The sequence below is a fragment of the Bos javanicus genome, chromosome 11 (genome assembly GCF_032452875.1).
Source record: "Bos javanicus breed banteng chromosome 11, ARS-OSU_banteng_1.0, whole genome shotgun sequence".
NCBI lineage: Eukaryota > Metazoa > Chordata > Mammalia > Artiodactyla > Bovidae > Bos > Bos javanicus.
The window spans coordinates 94,174,741-94,192,936 of NC_083878.1; the positions used below are offsets into that span (position 1 = coordinate 94,174,741).

The 18,196-nt window shown below is 46.4% G+C and overlaps 1 protein-coding gene across 4 annotated transcripts in view; it reads right to left on the minus strand.

The window, feature by feature from the left end:
- The window catches only part of STRBP (spermatid perinuclear RNA binding protein), a 199,183-nt gene extending 188,909 nt beyond the window's left edge, over positions 1-10,274 (minus strand). For 2 of the 4 annotated variants that reach the window (XM_061433460.1, XM_061433461.1), the window contains exon 1: positions 9,958-10,274. The gene's annotated coding sequence lies outside the window, so the exon portion shown is untranslated. Of the gene's footprint in view, positions 1-4,510; positions 4,624-9,957 lie in introns of those variants that run through there. The other 2 variants (XM_061433463.1, XM_061433462.1) reach the window with 1 other exon arrangement.
- Positions 10,275-18,196: the final 7,922 nt, after the last annotated feature.

Genomic DNA, 18,196 nt, shown 5'->3' on the forward strand with positions numbered 1-18,196 from the left:
CCTCCTCCAGGAGCTCTGGCTGGACTTTAACTTCTCAGGACCCGGGCATGCACCAGGGAGACGATCTTGTGGAGGGAAAGAGTATGGGCTTTGAGTTCGAATTCTAGCTCCATCCCTTAGAGATACGGCTTCATTCCCCTGGTTCTTAGCTTCCTCAAACGTCAAATGGGAAAAACGGTTATACTTTGCTGGGCTGCTGCAAAGATTTGTGAATGCATGTCAAGCATCAGGTGCCTGGTGCACCACAGGCATCAATACATGCTCACTACCTTTTTCTATCCCTGTTTCGCTCATGGGGTGATGAGGAGAGGTGGAGGCTTCCAGAAGACAAAGCTCAAAGAATCTGCAGGGCTGAGGAAACAGCTTGGCAGCTGGACTGAGAGCAAAGGAGGCTTGGGGGTGGCAGAGATCAAAGGCTAAATTATGCAGATTATTCCTTTGTTCCTTGTAGTTTGCACTTGCCTTGGTGCCTCCTGGGGCGCAAGGAGAAGCAAGCTCACACCATATGCACACAGATACACAAAAGCACACATGTGCAAACATGCACACAAACCCAGATGCACGTGGAATATATCCTACTGCACCACACCAAACAAGCACATGGTCGTGGGCACCCTTGTCTGCTCACAAGTGCGTGTGTGTATATACTCCAAACACATACCCATCCATGCGCTCACCCAGTCATTCGGGAGCTCATGTGCCCATGAAAATGGGTAAATGGACAACCATGTGGGTCCATGCAAGCACATGTACGTGCATAGACACCCGTGTGTTCACAACCCCACAATTCGACACTAGAATGCACACAAATTCTTGTCTACGTGTGTGCACCCTCTCAAATTCCCAACTCTAAATAGAAGCATAAGCTGCAACATATGTGCCTCCCTGTCGTGAAGAGAGAGGAGGCTGTAGAAAGACAGCTTTGCAAGATCACGTAGAAAAACTGGCAGGGGTTCCAAGCACTGCAGAGAAGGTTGAAGGGATGGGGGTTGTCAAACAGTGGACTGGAAGAGGACAGAGGATGAGATGGGTCTCTGAGGGAGAGGAGATGACCCCTGAAGTCACCCGCCTTCAACTTGAATCCAAATTGACCAAAGGTTTATACCAGGGGCTCCCAGACTTATCGATCACCAGGGCTATTCACAGCCAAACAAGGCTCAATAAGAACACTTAGCATCTCCAATAGGTCAGGCACTGTTCTAAGCTGTGTGCTTAAATCATTTAAACATCAACAAAAATAATGCTTAACATTAATATTATCATTATTGATATTATAATTCTCCTCGATTTTCAGACTGAGGAAGCTGAGGCAGACTATCTGGCATACCCTCAATGATGGGACACCCAGATCTGGCTTGACCTCCGACTTACCTCTGGTAAGGTAAGACCTCTGGACTTGCCATCTCCAGATTTCCTACTGTGCCCCTTCCTCCCTCCTGGAGTCTCCACCATCCTCTGAACACAGGTTGGCTCTCCTTTACCCTCAATCATTCATTCATCACCATGCAAAATGTGAGTCATTTACTCCTACTCATGGTACAGACTAAAGAAGGTTAATATAGTTGGGGTATTGGAGGTGGGGACAGAAGGAGTTCAGACCTACCTTACTTGGGAAATGACTTTTTTCAGCTAGCTGAAGTATAATTAATATGTAATAACTGCACATATATTGAAAATACACATTTGTTACATTTTGACATATATTGATACTTATAAACCATCACCACACTCAAGACAGTAAATATAACTATCATATACAAAAGTAGGAGATGACTTTTCAGATGAAACATGAAGCAGAGTTGACTCCTCCAGGTGATGGAAGAGTAGGAAGGGAGAGGGAAGAATATTGTAGGGAGCAGAGACCCTTCCAGCTAAGATCTTCTGGAAAGGAAAAGCAGGTTTCATCTGAGAAACTCAAAGAAGCTTGGAGATCCCCTGGAGGAGGGCACGGCAACCCACTCCAGTATCCTTGCCTGGAGAAACCCATGGACAGAGGAGCCTGGCGGGCTACAGTCCACAGGGTTGCAGAGTCGGACACAACTGAAGTGACTTAGCATGTACACAGCACACGCACTCAGTGGTGGGGAGCAGGGAAAAGTGGGAGGAACAGTTCCCAGGGGTTAGGTGACAGGAGCCAGCACTGGCCCCGCCCTGAGGTTGAGATCTCTACCAGGGTCCTCATCATACTACAGGTTGGGACCACCCTGGGAAGGAGGCAAATTGGAAGCATTTCCTCCATGGACTAAGAGAGCAGGGCTCTCACTCATCCAGGGAGGTTCCTGTAGCCTATTTCTGGAGGCTGACCCTGCAGAACCCATGGTAGCACTTAGCTCTGAGCATTCAGCCTGCCTGTTAGCTGGGACATTTTTAAATTTTTAATTTGTATTTCAAAATCTGTAAAAGTTTTTAAATTATTTTGAAGTTTTTGTTTGTTGATAGCTCAATTGGTAAAGAATCTACCTGCAATGCAGGAGACCCCAGTTTGATTCCTGAGTCGGGAAGATGCCCTGGAGAAGGGATAGGCTACCCACTCCAGTATTCTTGGGCTTCCCTTGTGGCTCAGGGGTAAAGAATCTGCCTGTAATGTGGGAGACCTGGATTCAATCCCTGGGTTGGGAAGATCCCCTGGAGAAGGAAAAGGCTACCCACTCCAGTATTCTGGCCTGGAGAATTCTAGTCCATGGGGTCCCAAAGAGTCAGACACTTTCACTTTCACTTGTTGTCATTTGGGGTTTTTTTTTTTTTTGGTCTTACTCATGGCCTGCAGGATCTTAATCCCTCTACCAGGGACTGAACGATCCTCAGTCATGAGAGCATGGAGTCCTAACCACTGGAATGCCAGGGAAGTCTTGAAGGTATTTAAAAATTACCATAATCCCACCTGCCTGGATATGACCAATATTAACATTTTGGGGTATATTCTTCCAGACGCTTTTCCATACCTAATTATTACATATATGTACATATAATTTTTAAGGGACCACACCAAGGGCAGGTTTTTATCTATATTTTATTGCCTCAGTCACATCTGACTCTTCACGACCCTATAGACCATACCCTGCCAGTCTTATCTGTCTGTGGGATTCTCCAGGCAAGAATACTAGAATGGGTTGCCATGCCCTCCTCCAGGGGATCTTTCCTGACCCAGGCATCAAACCTGTGTCTCCCACATTGGCAAGTAGGTTCTTTACCACTAATGCCACCTGGAGAGCCCAAAATTTAACAATATGTTATACATGTTTCCATATCTATAAATATAATACTAAAACAAACAACTCTTTATTATTATATATTTTAAAAGTGCTGTGATAGGCTTTCTTGCTTATATACTATACACACTTCCACAATTATTTCCTTAAGCTATCCAAGGACTACAAATACATATCTTCAAAATCAACTCTATGGAGAAATTATATACTGTTAATAATTTTGATATATATTGCCAAACTGCTCTTCAGAAAGCCTGAAGCAAATTACACTCAAATTATCCGTATATGAGTGTTTCTCTTACCAAACTGTTGCCAAAACATATTGTGAACTAGCAGGTTTTTCTTCTAAAGTTGGTCAGTTAAACCAGCATCACACAGCTGCTTTAATTTGCATTTTTAATAGCTAGCAAGATTGAGCTAGCTATTTTTTATTAGTCATTTATATCTACTTGCATGGGTTTCCTTTCCCTTTTTTTTTAATTGTAAAGAATAATTTCATGGCTTCTTCTAATTATTAAAGTACTACATTCTGACTACAGAAAATTTAGAATATAATAACAATAAAGAAGAAAATAAAATTTAGTCAGAAACCCACAATTAATCATATTGTAGATTTTTTTCCAGGTAGAGTTAGAAACAGATCACATATTTAGAAAACCCAAATAGGATCATGCTCTATATAGCTTTACATACTGCTTTTAAATGCATTATAGAACAGTAATTTTCCCATGTTATTAGGTATTGATTTAAAAACATGATTTTAACATGTGCAAAAATGTATTTATAACCATAATTTACTTAACAATTATCCTAATTTAGACATTTAAGTCCTCCCAATTTTCTCTGGTAATAAATAACAGATTAATAAATACCTTTATTCTCAAGTTTTTTTCTTTTTTATTATCTTCAGCATAAATTCCTGGAGGCAAAATTTTTAGATAAAAAGGTACATATTATTTTTTTAAAGGCTTCTCATAACTTAAACTCTGTTTCAACATATACTGCCATTACCATATTTAAGGAGTACCTGTTTCTTGACACTCTTGCCAATATTAGGTGAAATAAGGCATCTCATTATTATTTTCAGTTTTGCTCATTTGATTACAAATGAACCTAAGAAATGAACTGATGGTATGTCTTATTTTTGCAATCCAACTAGTGGTGACAGAGGCTGGAGGTAGTGGGTCTTCCTCCACCACTTACCAGAGAACTAGGCACAGGTTTTTAAAAATCATCTTTGTTGTTTAATTCACATTTTAAAAGAATTTTAGTAATATGAATAGCTTTAGTTACAAACTTACTGGTCTTAGGACTTCCCTGGTGGTCCAGCAGCTAGGACTCCAAGTTTCCAATGCAGGGGTCCCAGGTGTGATCCCTGGTCAGGGAACTAGATCCCACATGCTGCAACTAAGACCTGGCACAGCCAAATAAATAAATGAATATTTAAGCAGTGCTACTTGCTCAGTCGTGTCCGACTCTTTGTGACCTCATGGACTGTAGCCCATCAGGTTCCTCTGTCCATGAAATTCTCAGGAAAGAATACTGGAGTGGGTTGCCATTCCCTTCTCCAGGGGATCTTCCTGACCCAGGGATTGAACCTGGGTCTCCTGCATAATAAATAAATAAATAAATAATAATTTAAAAAAATGAATATTTAAAAAAAACACACAAAAAACCTTACTGGTCTTTTCTCCCTCTAGGTTTTTTGACTCCCTCTGGTGAGTCACTCTCCATATATCACCAGAGTGATCTTTCTAAAACATAGGTCTGGGCTAGGGTATTTTAAGTGGTGGTTGGGGTGGGGGTGGCGCACAGAGCCTTCTTGAGTCGTCCTCAGAAACCCTGCTCAAAACAGCAGCAGTGATGCAGCTTTTATAAACAGTAGCCTCATTCATAAAAGCTCACCTGGGCACTGGGAGTATGATAAACCTGGTAGATAGATAGTACTTCATGCCAGGAGTATCACACATTGTAGAAAAGGAAGGAACCACAGCTACACAACAAGGACAAATCCCAGAGCATAACGAGCAATGAAGCGAGTTAAAGGACACCATTTCAGAAAGCATGAAACTAAACATCACATGGTTTTTCCAGTGGTCATGTATGGATGTGAGAGTTGGACTGTGAAGAAGGCTGAGCGCCGAAGAATTGATGCTTTTGAACTGTGGTGTTGGAGAAGACTCTTGAGAGTCCCTTGGACTGCAAGGAGATCCAACCAGTCCATTCTGAAGGAGATCAGCCCTGGGATTTCTTTGGAAGGAATGATGCTAAAGCTGAAACTCCAGTACTTTGGCCACCTCATGCAAAGAGTTGACTCCTTGGAAAAGACTCTGATGCTGGGAGGGATTGGGGGCAGGAGGAGAAGGGGATGACAGAGGATGAGATGGCTGGATGGCATCACCGACTCGATGGACGTGAGTTTGAGTGAACTCCGGGAGTTGGTGATGGACAGGGAGGCCTGGCGTGCTGCAATTCATGGGGTCGCAAAGAGTCAGACACGACTGAGCGACTGAACTGAATTGAACTGAAACATCATAAGGTTACATGTTACACGTTACAAGCTGTGACAAGAAATGGTTTTGGTGATAAAATGACTTAAAAAATAAAATAGGGGTGTAATAAATACAAAAATCAAGCTGGTAATTATAAAAAATAAAGCACGAGTCTGGGACTTCCCTGGTGGTTCAGCGGTTAAGACTCCACCCTTCTACTGCAGGGAACAGGGGTTCGATCCCAGGTTGGGGAATAAAGTTCCCACATGCTGCATAGACTAAAATAAAGAACTTCTTAAAATAAATAAATAAAAACAAATAAATAAAACACAGGTCTAATGGTGTCAGCCCTGCCTAAAACCTTCAGTGGCTCACTATCTCTTCCAGGATAAAGTGTAAGCCCCTCGACCTGAATTTGCGGCTCCTTGTGGTTTTGCCTCAGTCTTCCTTTCCAGACTCTTCTCCAATGGACAACCCCCACACCCTACCTCCCTGACCCTACAACTAATCTCCTAACCACATCAGACTCCACTTTGCAGCTTCCTATTCAAATTACAAAAGGAGGGCCTTTATCCACCACTGCTCCCCTTGCCCGGAATCCCTTCTCTCTTTCTCACCTGGCAAAGGCCTCCTGAGCCTTTGAGATCCAGCTGAACGTCCACTTTCCATATTCCCCAAAGAGAGAGCAGTTTGTTCTCTCCCCTGTGCCCCCATGATCCAACGACCACACCTTGTCGTCATCCTTGACCTGAGCCCCCAGCCCCTCCACTGCACTCTGCATCCTTAGGGGCCAAGACTTAGTGCCCACACCTCCCTCCCCAGGAGTCTGGCAGACAGTCTGGGCTTCACATGTGTTTGCTGTTGAAGAACAGTGTCTCTCTGATCATTTAATATTTGGTTATAGAGCGCATACTCTGACACAAAAGCTGTCATCGAAGATGTATAAATTAAAACACGAAACTTATCAGGATGTCTCCCAGGAATGGCTGGGTCAGAGCGGTTGGCTAGCTGGGAAGGTGTTTAATAAGAACCCCAGTTAATTAACAAGAGAAACATTCCTTTGTGGTTTGCTTCAAGGCAGAGGACAGCCAGAAGCTGGTGCTGGAGACAGATTCCAGCTTCACTTCAGGTTTCTTTCAGAACTTTTAGAGTTAAAAGAGCAACTTGACAGTGTGACAATGTCTAACCACTTTGACCTCCCATCCCACTGCCAGGAACCCAGACTAGAGAGATACCTGCTCAGTCATGCAAGGATACGCATGTGAGGATGAGCTGTTATTGCATTGTTAGGGAGAAAGATAAGCAAATCATGACTTACCCAGCCGTGGAATCCAAACAAAAGTTTAAAAGTGTAAGGTAGAGCTGTCCATCATGAGATGACAGTGAAATCCTATGTAGGATTCCATTTTGCAAAACAACAACAAATTACACACACACACACACACACACACACACAGAGTTTATAAAGGTCTGAGAGAAGATCTAGGGGCTATACATCTAATCTCTGGGGAGAGAATTGTGGGGAAAGGAAGGAGTACTTTCACTTTTTTTAATATCATCCCAGCTGTGGGTTGTTTTGCTTCTTACAAGCATATACGAATTTTGTAGTTAAAGGGAAGATAAACAGAGTCAGTTCCAAAGCTGGCTTCCAAGTTATCTTCTCAACCTTGACTCACAGGGCTTCCTCATTCCAGGGATAATCAAGTGACAAGAATCACTAACCACTGTGTGAGTTGTGTGTTCTTTCTTTCTTTTTTTTTTTTTTTGAAGTCTTTATTGAATTTGTTACAATATGGCTTCTATTTTATGTTTTGTTTTTTTTTGAGGGGGAGGGCAGGAAGCCTGTGCTGTCTTAGCTCCCTGACCAGGGATGCCATCTGCAGCCCCCTGCATTGGCAGGTGAAGTTTTAACCACTGAGCCACCAGGGAAGTCTCAGATACGTTTTCTTCTCAAGCATTTTCTGTCTACTAGGTGCTTTGACTATCGCAACAAATCCACGATAGATACCATTATTATCACTGCCATCTTACATCTCAAGAAACTTGGATCCATGAGTATCTTGAATTTATCAAACTCACACACACAAAAAAAATCATCAATGTTAGTGGAAATGCTAGAATGGCCCCCTTATATTCTCCTAGCAAGACTATAAATCGGTACAAGGTTTCCAGGGAGCAATTTGACAATACGCATTAGAATTCTTTAAAATCTGCATCCCTTTATCCAAGCAATTCCTTTTCTAGAAATTTATCCCAAGGATATAATTAAGGGACATGCACAGAGTTTCAGCCACAAGGATGTTCATTTAGAAGATGCTTATGATATTGAAAAGTTGGAAACCACTTCAATACCCAAGAATAGAAAATTACTTAAATAAATTATGTTTCATTCATATGAGAGAATATGATAAGGCCATTAAATAGTGGTGAAGAAGAAGATTTAATGACAGGGAACATGGTTCATGATGCATTTTTAAAAGCAGGTCACAAACAGTATGTATTATAATAGTCCATTTTTCTTTAAAAAACAAAAGAAAGAGAAACATCGGTAATATACACGCATAGAGAAACAGCAGAAAAAAGCACACAAAATGTTAGCACCTCTGGGAAGTGAGACTACTGAAGGTTTTTTAATTGACTCCTTTTCTTAACTGTATCTTTTTATTTCTCCCTTGCTAAATGCCCTATGATAAAAGTGTACCATTCTAAATTGTATTACACTTTTTAAAGGAGATTCATCTCCTTGCTCTTTCCCCTGCAGCCACTTTTGTGGTCCTGCCTTTGTGCCGTTCTCCCTCCAGATCCTGCCCTCTCTACTCCCAGCAAACACTGCTCATTCTATGAGGACAGCTCTTCCAGGAAGGCTGCCATGATCTCTGCTGGCTTCTGGGTTCCCCAGCTCACACTCAGCTTTCAGTTCTTCTTGCATGAGACACGCGTATCATGCGACACTGCCAAAGTGTACTGGGAAGTGGTTCATCAGCCGGGGAAGCTTAAGGCATCTCCAAAGCAAGTGCTCAGCCCCTGGTACTTTAAATAGATCTGACTGGTATTTGGGTGCCTAAAGCCCAGCAGCCCTCAAAGCCCCACCCTTGGGCTTTCATGGGGGCTCTCCCATTCAACCGGCCTCACTCTCTTCTTCATGCTTGGCTCACTAATCTCTTGTTCTCCCCACATTCCCAGCATCCTGTGGGCTTGCCTTGCTCTGACCACTGGTCTGCCCATGCTTTGGAGTTCAGCTTTAGGTTGCATTGATGTCTGCATAATAAGCAAGACGTCTGGTCCTCAAGCCCTTCACCAAGCACCTGCACAAAGTCAGGGGTCAAACACAACCATAGCATTTATGTGCTAAGTATCTTATTATGTGTTAGGCATTCTGCCAGGTGCTTCACTGGCTGGTCGCCTTTATTTTCTGCATAATAATAATAACCATAGCTGTCCTTTACTGAGTCCTTACTCAGCTCCTTACACGAATCCCCATTCTCCCAAGCATGGATGAAACTCTCAAAGAAGTAGGGTGAGTTGCCCAAGGCCACAGAGCTAGTATGGAAGGGGCTATGCCCCATCTCAAACCAATCCTTGTCTGAGCGCCAACTTATCCCCTTACCTGGTACCTATGCCGCTCCTACATCTACCCTCTGGGATGGGTATGAGAGATAAGCAAACTGAGCTTTGACAAGGTTAAGTTATGGTTCAAGGTCATTCCAGCAAAGTATCAGAGGGGCCTGGGAGCTTAGCCCAGGTCCGGTCTTGGCAAGGTACTGGACAAATAGGAGGGTCACAAAAGGGGAGAGTCTGGTGGGGTTGAGGAATAGGGCTAAGGTCCCCACCAGGAGGGCAGAGGTCCAGGGCTGGGCTCCAGTCTCATCAGAAGAAGTAAAATCTGGGAAGAGAAACTTCCTGGGGCTCCCCTCCACCCCAGAGACACCATCCACATGTCTGGTACAGCACAATCATTTCTAGATCATATCTGAGTGTTAGTCACTCAGTCGTGTCCAACTCTGCGATCTCGTGGACTGTAGCCCGCCAGGTTCCTCTGTCCATGGGATTTCCCAGGCAAGAATACTGGAGTGGGTTGCCATTTCCTTCTCCAGGGGATATTCCTGACCCAGGGATCGAACCTGGGTCTCCTGCATCGTAGATGGCTTCTTTACCGTCTGAGCCACCTGTCTCACCTTAAATCCTCTCTCTAAGGAAAGGAACCTCATAACCTCCTTTCAGAGGAAACTGAGGCAGAGGGAGGTTCGGTAACTTACATAGCTTGGTGCTCCACAGGTACGAGGTCAGTGTGGACCCCACAGTTGCTTGTACCTCTTTCTGTGTCCAGTCTCTCTGTCCATCTCCCTCTCAAGGCCACAGGCGCCTGGGGAGCAGATGTTTTATCCTCGGACACCCAGCTCAAGGCCTGGCTCATAGATGTTTATTGGATGGGCAGAGAATTGTGCTATCTCTGCCCTCTCAGCCTGGTGTGGAGAGAAATCGACTTTGCACAAGAGCACAGCATCCACTGTGAAATCTCAAGGCTGCCAGATGCCCCTTTGCACTTGCCCTGAGGTTGCTGAGAACGAGAGGCAAGAACCACCTCAAATCGAGACAAAATGCATTTGTGGTTTTGAAGGAAAGTTGTTAGAAGACAGAATCTGTCTTCCAAGGCCAAGGTTGCGCCAATTCCGTTTACTTAAAGTAGAAAGAAGACAATCCTGCCCTGGTGAGTCTAGGCTGGCTTGCAGGAAGGAACGTTTTTGGTTTTGTTTTTTTTTTTTGCTGAGTATCCACCACCGACCCCAGGAGAGAGCAGGCAGGAGGCCGTGGAGCCAAAGCAAACATTCTGAAGTCAGAGATAATGGGAGAAGGTGGGAGGAATGGGAATAAGTTTGGAGGCCAAGCAGGAAACAGGTCTGAAAGGAAGGGTGGGAAAGCAGGAAGCTTTCCGTGCTTTTATGAAAAGATGGCCCTCCTGAGTTTGGGGGGCAGGTCCGGCTGGAGCCGGGCTGGCTGACAACAGCACGAGCCCACCCTGCTCCGCAGCCTCTTCCCGGCCTGCCCCCTCCCTGCCACCCTGCCCGGAGCCCGAGGGCTTCTTCTAACAGAGAGCGCCCCATCCCCCAGCCTCTGTCTTCCGTGGCTCCCTGTTGCCAGTCTCTTAGAGGCTGGGGCATCTCCGGCTTCCGCGGCCACACGCCGGCCCAGCCCTCCACGCCCTTTCAGCTTTCATCGCCTCCTCTCTATAGCACCACCCTGGGATCCAAAGCACCCACCTGCCTGCTCTTCCCTAAATGAACTCGACCTTTCTCAGACCTTGCAGTTCTTTCTGCCCTCCTCCCTCCCACCGCCCCCCCTCCGCCCCCGCAGCTGTCTTGCCTCCTCAGATAGCATCTCAAGGGACTCTTGGCTCCACTTCTTGAATCTCCCTAAGTGTCTTCCGGGAGCCGGCCATGACCAAATGCTCAGTAACTGTCAGGAGAACCAATCAAGTGGCCAGAATGCTGGAGGACGGAGGGTTCTGGACAAACCCCCTGTCCGGTCAGCTCTTACACGGCTAGATGTCTTAGGCTGGGGTCCCGGGGAAGCAGCCTCTGAGAAAAGGATTGGGGTCCTAACTGTGCATGTGGGAGGTGAGTGTCATACAAGATGCCTTCAGAAGCAGGGCTCCATCCCTCCGGGAACTTCTGGGAAGGGGGAAGAAACACCGCTTAAGAGTTGCAGCCACCCCAAGGGGCCAGGACACTGGGTAAGTGCCTGCCATCGCCCCTTCATCTTGACTGAGGGCAGTGCTGGGGTATTTGCCCTGGGCACCTGTGGCCAGCTCCTGGTCGCACAGCTTCTCACAGCAGAACCCCCACGGGCAGGCTCCAGGTGAGCAGGAGGGGCGGGGTGGGCAGTGAGCATCTTTGCCTCCAGACGTGGGCTCTGCTCTCCCTGCCTTTGCACCTTTGCCTGTGCCAGTCCCACACCTGGACTGCCCCCTTCTGGGCCTCTCCCACCAGCAGGGGAATCCCTGCGCCCCCAGCATGGCCCAACCAAAGGGCCTCCGGAGGAGGCTTCTCCTGACCCACCCCAGGGGAGTCAGTGCCTCTCTGTACAGCCCCACTCTCCTCATCGCGTGTGTAGTTCCCCCAGCACCAACCCTGTGTTATCACTGAGTCCAGTAGTGGCCCCGGGTCCCATCTGCCTGACCCAGGGGGCCCTGTGAAGGCGGGGTCTCCCTCTGGTTCATCTGCATCCCTAGCACCCAGCAGAGTGGAGGTGTCCAGTGAGTGAATAATTGAGTGAATAAGCAACAATAATTCATCGAGTGCTTACTATGTGCTAGACTCTGATCTAAATTCTTTACATGTGATGACATTTAATCCACGTGGCCACCTATGAGGGAGGGGCTGTGACTATCACCAACATCTGGAGGAGGCGCCCAACCACAGAGGACCTAAGGGACTTGCCCAGGTGCCCTGCAGCTCTAAGTGGCCGAGTAGGGCATGAGTGGGAGACCTTCTCTGGCCCCTCATGAGCACCATGTTCCCACCAGCTGGGCCAGAATAGAGACCCAGCTGGCTGAGGGCTCCTCCAAGCCACCCTATGCTGGGTGGATGGTGAGACAGGGGAACAAAGGAGGCTGCAGAGAGGGGCCTGGAGTCCACCCTCCCAAGAGCCAGGAAAGTGCCCAGGCCCTGATAAATGGAGCTGAATATGGAGTCCTCCTGTAAGGGGGAGCAGCCTGGGTGGGTGTGAAGGGTGTCAGGTCACATGATTTCTGGGAGGGCTGTTGTGACAACAGAGTGTCCCAGCCAGACGGCCCCTAACAGGCTTCTCAGCTGCTTCTTATCCACGATCCCGGGTGCCCCTCAGGACTCCCTGCTCCAGCCCCAGTGACGTGGGGAGATATGGGCTAGAGGGGTCAGTCCAGAGTCGCAACCAGAGTCAGCAACCAGAGCTGGGGCTTCACATGACGGGTGTGTGACTCTGACGGTGGCACTCTTTCCAACTGTGTCTCAGACCTCAGTCAGGGCAACCTTATCTTTCCTGGGGGCGGAGAGAGAGAAGAGGAAGAGAGAGAGTGCACCAGCATTAAGTCAGGCTCTCAGTACGTATCAGAAAAACATCATTCCATCGTCATCACAGCCTTATGAGGATAGGATCATTACATTCCTTTCAGATTTGAAGGAACAGAGGCCCAGAGAGGCTAGGCAACACAGCCAAAGACACACAGCAAGGGGCTGGAGAGCTAGAAAGGGGACCCAGTTTGAAATGGCCCCAAAGTGTAAAATCTAACAGGTAGATAGAAGAGGACATTGGAGGGATTGTAAATTCAGTTCAGTTCAGTCACTCAGTCGTGTCCAACTCTGAGACCCCATGAATTGCAGCACACCAGGCCTCCCTGTCCATCACCAACTCCCGGAGTTCACTCAGACTCACGTCCATCAAGTCGGTGATGCAATCTAGCCATCTCATCCTCTGTCGTCCCCTTCTCCTCCTGCCCCCAATCCCTCCCAGCATCAGAGTCTTTTCCAATGAGTCAACTCTTCCCATGAGGTGGCCAAAGTATTGGAGTTTCTGGAGGGATTGTAAATTAAGTTTGGCCAAATCAGATTCTGAGGCTGCACTGTTTACCTACAACCTACTAATCTATATGCACTTCATGCCAGAGATTCCTCACACCACAGGAGACAGGCTGCCTGAGAGACCTGCAACTCAGACAGTTCACCCTACAGCAGGCATGAAGTATACAGCCAAGGTCATGAATAAGAGGAGGATACACACTTCCTGTGGCCAGAGGCAGCTGATGGCTGGCCGCTGACACAGTGGTCCCTAAGGCTTGAGCCCTAAGAGATGCCAAGGGTCTGGGCAGCAACCCCTGGGGGTTGGGAGGAGGGCAGGGATGCACGAAGGCATCTCAGAGGACAAGACATGTTTCTGTTAGCCGCTGAAATCCCAACTGTTTCATGAAATTTTATCTGGCCTCTGGGGGAAGAAATAGCTATGTTCCAACAAGGGCAAAAGCACAGAGGCAAAGGGGGAAAAAAGAACTAGTCTCTGAAAATGCAGAGGTTGGAAGGTGCTTTCCAGAGGCTTCCCGGAGGTAAACTCAGTGGTAAGAGAGACATCCGTTCAAGGATGACCGTTCCGTGGTCATCCCAGGGCAGGTCTGGGAAAGATGTTTTTCTCAATGATGTGACAGTGAACTTGCAGCAACTGCTAAGAGTCAGCTGTTAAGGAGAGCTGGAATTCTCTTTATTGCATTAGAAAGCTTTGGAATTAATAGGGAATCCACCATGCAGGGTGGAATGCACTTAACAAATACCAAAGGCATTTAAAAATTTAAAGACTAAGGGTTACAACTGTATTTTATCTTTGCAGAGTTTCCCAAACACTTTCACTTGCATTAAAACACAGGAGCTGCAGAATCTCAACAAGGCAGAAGAGTGGCCGGCATTACACGTTTTCTTTTAAAACAAAAAAACATTTTTTTGAGGGGGTGGAATTCCTTGGTGGTCTGTGGTTAGGACTCCATACTTCCACTGCAGGAGGCATGGGTTCAGCCAAAAAAAAAAAAAAACGCCCCCAAAACTAGCTCTTTCGAGATATAATTCACATACCATACAGTTCATCCATTTAAAATGTACAGTTCATTAGTTTTTAGTATATTCACAGGCTTGTGCAAGTACCACCACTATCTAATTTCAGAACACTTTCAAAAATAAACCCTGTATCCATTAGCAGTCATTCCAAACTCCTTCTTTCTCCCAGTCCCTGGCAACCACTAATCTACTTTCTGTCTCCACGGGCTTACCTATTCCAGACATTTCGTATTAATGGAATCATACAGTATGTGGTATTAATGGGTTGAATTGTGTCCCCTTCCCTCAACACACATTGAAGTCCTAACGCTCAGGACCTCAGAATGTGACCCTGTTTGGAAAGAGGGTTGTTGCAAATGTAATTAGTCAAAGTGAGGTCTTGAGGGTGGACTAGTGACTGGTGTCCTTATAAAATGGAGAAATTTAGGGACCTCCCTGGTGATCCAGTGGTTAAGACTCCGAGCTCCCAGTGCAGGGGGTCCAGGTTCCATCCCTGGTCGGGGAACTAGATCCCACTTGCTGCAACTAAGAGCCAGTGCAGCCAAATGCAAACATACATACAGACATTTTTTTTTTAAAGGGGGGAAATTTGGATAAAGGGAGATGGTTATGTGAAGATGAAGGCAGAGATTGAGGTGATGTACCTACAAGCCCAGGAATACGGCAGATTGCCAGCAAACCACTAAAAGCTAGGAGGGGCATGAACAGATTCCCTCAGAAGAAAGCAAAACTGCTGACCCCTTGATCTTGGGCTTCGAGCCTCCCTCCAGAACTGGGAGGCAATATATTTCTGTTGTTTAAACCACCCATCCTGTGCTATTTTGTTACAGCAGCCCTAGCAAATGAATCGGAGAAGGCAGTGGCACCCAATTTCAGTACTCTTGCCTGGAAAATCCTATGGGCGGAGGAGCCTGGTAGGCTGCAGTTCACGGGGTCGCAAAGAGTTGGACACGACTGAACGATTTCACTTTCACTTTCATGCATTGGAGAAGGAAATGGCAACCCACTCCAGTGTTCTTGCCTGGAGAATCCCAGGGATGGGGGAGCCTGGTGGGCTGCCGTCTGTGGGGTTGCACAGAGTCGGACACGACTGAAGTGACTTAGCAGCAGCAGCAGATGAATACACAGGGTCTTTAGTATCCTGCTTCTTTCATGTGGAACCATGTTTTCTAGGGTCATCCATGTTGTAGCACGCGTCAGTGTTTCATTTCTTTGATGGTCAAATCATATATTCTTTTATTTTTTTTGGCCACACCATGTGGCATGTGAGATCTTGGTTCTGCAGTCAGGCATTGAACCCATCACCTCTGCATTGTAAGTGTGGAGTCTTAACCACTGGGCTGCCAGCGAAGTCCCCAAATCATATTCTACTGAATGGATTTTATTTATCCATTCACCAGTTGATGGGCTATGGGTTTCATTTGCTATTATGAAAAATGCTGCTATGAACATTCTTGTACACGTTTTAATGTGGACATATGTTTTCCTTTCTCTTGGGTATAGACCTGTATTTCTCTTTTCCAGCTGTGGATCCTAGGCCCCCATGAGACAACTTGCCCAAGGTTAGTGGCTAGACCATGGAAAAACTGTCCCTCCAACTTACATCTGTTTGATTTTGAACTCAGAGGTCTTTCACCTCTTATTAGGCTAGACACACTCACACTCGTGCAAATTTGTTGACATGTACACACGTTACACCCACACACAACAGACAGTCCTTGGAGCCTGCTGCTTTGCCCAGGGTACAGGAATTCAACAAAATCTATCATCAAACAGAAGTGATGCGATGCTGAGGGAGATACTGAGACTCCCAAAGAATAAATAAGTCAGGACATCGATTTGAATATTACCGAGGGAAAGACCAAAAACATTTAAAGGGGAATAAAGAGATTAGTGATCAGCCAATGGCTCAAATGTGGTCTCCCGTAGCACGCACACAACTTGTATCGATTGCGACGAGGTTTCTGGAAACAAAAGCAATTTACCAGAAGAATAGTACACGAGTCAGAGATGTTTATGTGAAGAGAGCCTCATCTGAAATCTGTCCGGGGCTCTGCTCTCACCATCCAGTTACTCAGCGAGGGCGGGAGTAGCTTACGTAAGCAAACTGGCCTCCGATGGGGCGAGCACAGGAAGATTTGATTTCACCGTTTCTGTGAGCGAGCAGGATCAGAAGCTATTCTGAGCGGCCTCAAAGGAAAAGCGCCAGAAATCATAAATAAAGAAGAAGTCAAGCGTGTCCAGTGGCCATATCAAATGTGACATTCCGGCAGAATGTGTGAACATGGTGTCTTTCAAGCTGCTGATTCTTTAAAAAAAAAAAAGAAAATACCTTAATTCCCAGTGACAATAGCATTCGCTGCAGTTAAAACCTAACAGAAGGCAAAGCAATGTGGGGCATAAAGAAAAAAGTAACACTTGGAGGAATGCAACATTCAGCCTTTCATTTATTTTCGATACCTTCTCTCTGCCTGTCCTTCTGGTCCCACTGTTCTCAAGTCAGTCGCCCTGCTTCATTTTTCCCCGTACTTTTTTTATTGCTCCCTGACCATACATTATTATATGTTTATTTGCTTATGGCCTGTGATGGCTAATTTCATGTGTCAGTGTGACTGGGTCAGGAGTGCCCAGGTATTTGGTCACATGTTTTCCTGGATGTGCCTGCAACAGTGTTTTTGGAGGAGATGAACATTTGAATCAATGGACTTTAAGTAAAGCAGGTTGTTCTCCCTAATGTGGGTGGCCCTCATCCAGTCAATGAAGAGCCGAGTAGAAGAAGAGACGGAGGAAGAGGGAAATCTGCCTCCCTGTTTGAGTGAGGACTTTGGCTTTTTCTGCCCTCAGGCTGGAATCTACACCGTATGGTCTACTGAATTTCAGGCCTTTGGGCTCAGGCTGGAATTATATCACAGGCTTTCCTGGGTCTCCAGGTTGACAAATGCAGACTTGAGGGGTTTTTAACCTCTATAATTGTATGAGCCAGTTCCGTACAATAAATCACTTGCTATAAATACAGATAGAGATGATAGAGACAGAGGTATAGATGTATATGTATATATATCCCGTTGGTTCTGTTTCTCTGGTGAACCCTAATACATGGCCCATCTCCCCTTGGAGTGTAAGTTATCTCACTTCCAGGTGATGACTCCAGCCTCCTAATTCATCTCTCTGGTTCTCTTTTAGCCTCCTCCTCAATTCATTTTCCACCAACTGGAAGGTTATTCTCCTGCTTTAAGTCACCAAGGTTTCCTCTGGGGTCCAGAGGGCCAAAGAGTAGACAGCAGGCCAGGCTCCCTGTTCTGGAGGCCTGACATCTGGCAGCCACAGATGGACACGCTTTCTGACCGGCTCTCTGAATTCAAGTGACTTGACTTTTCTCAGGTGCCCTCATGTCTCAGGGATGCTTACCCCTCTGATCACTCCCTTATCTACCTGTCTGCCAAACTGGGCCTCTCTGCTCCTTGCCTCCCTCCAAGAAGGTAGGAGTCACACGAGTCCAGCTCAGGCTCCTCAACGGGTCAGCCTTGACCCTAAAGCCTGGTAACAAACTCAAGCATGTACTCAGCTCACTCGCTGGCACACCGAAAGTGCTCAAAGGTGGGTAGCGCTTATTTGCTGCTACTGCTGCTGCTAAGTCGCTCTAGTCGTGTCCGACTCTGTGCGACCCCATAGGCGGCAGCCCACCAGGCCCCGCCGTCCCTGGGATTCTCCAGGCAAGAATGCTGGAGTGGGTTGCCACTTCCTCCTCCAATGAATGAAAGTGAAAAGTGAAAGTGAAGTCACCCAGTCATGTCCGACTCCTAGTGACCCCATGGACTGCAGCCTACCAGGCTCCTCTGTCCATGGAATTTTCCAGGCAAGAGTACTGGAGTGGGTTGCCATTGCCTTCTCCAGCACTTAATAGTAGCTTTATTGAGATTAT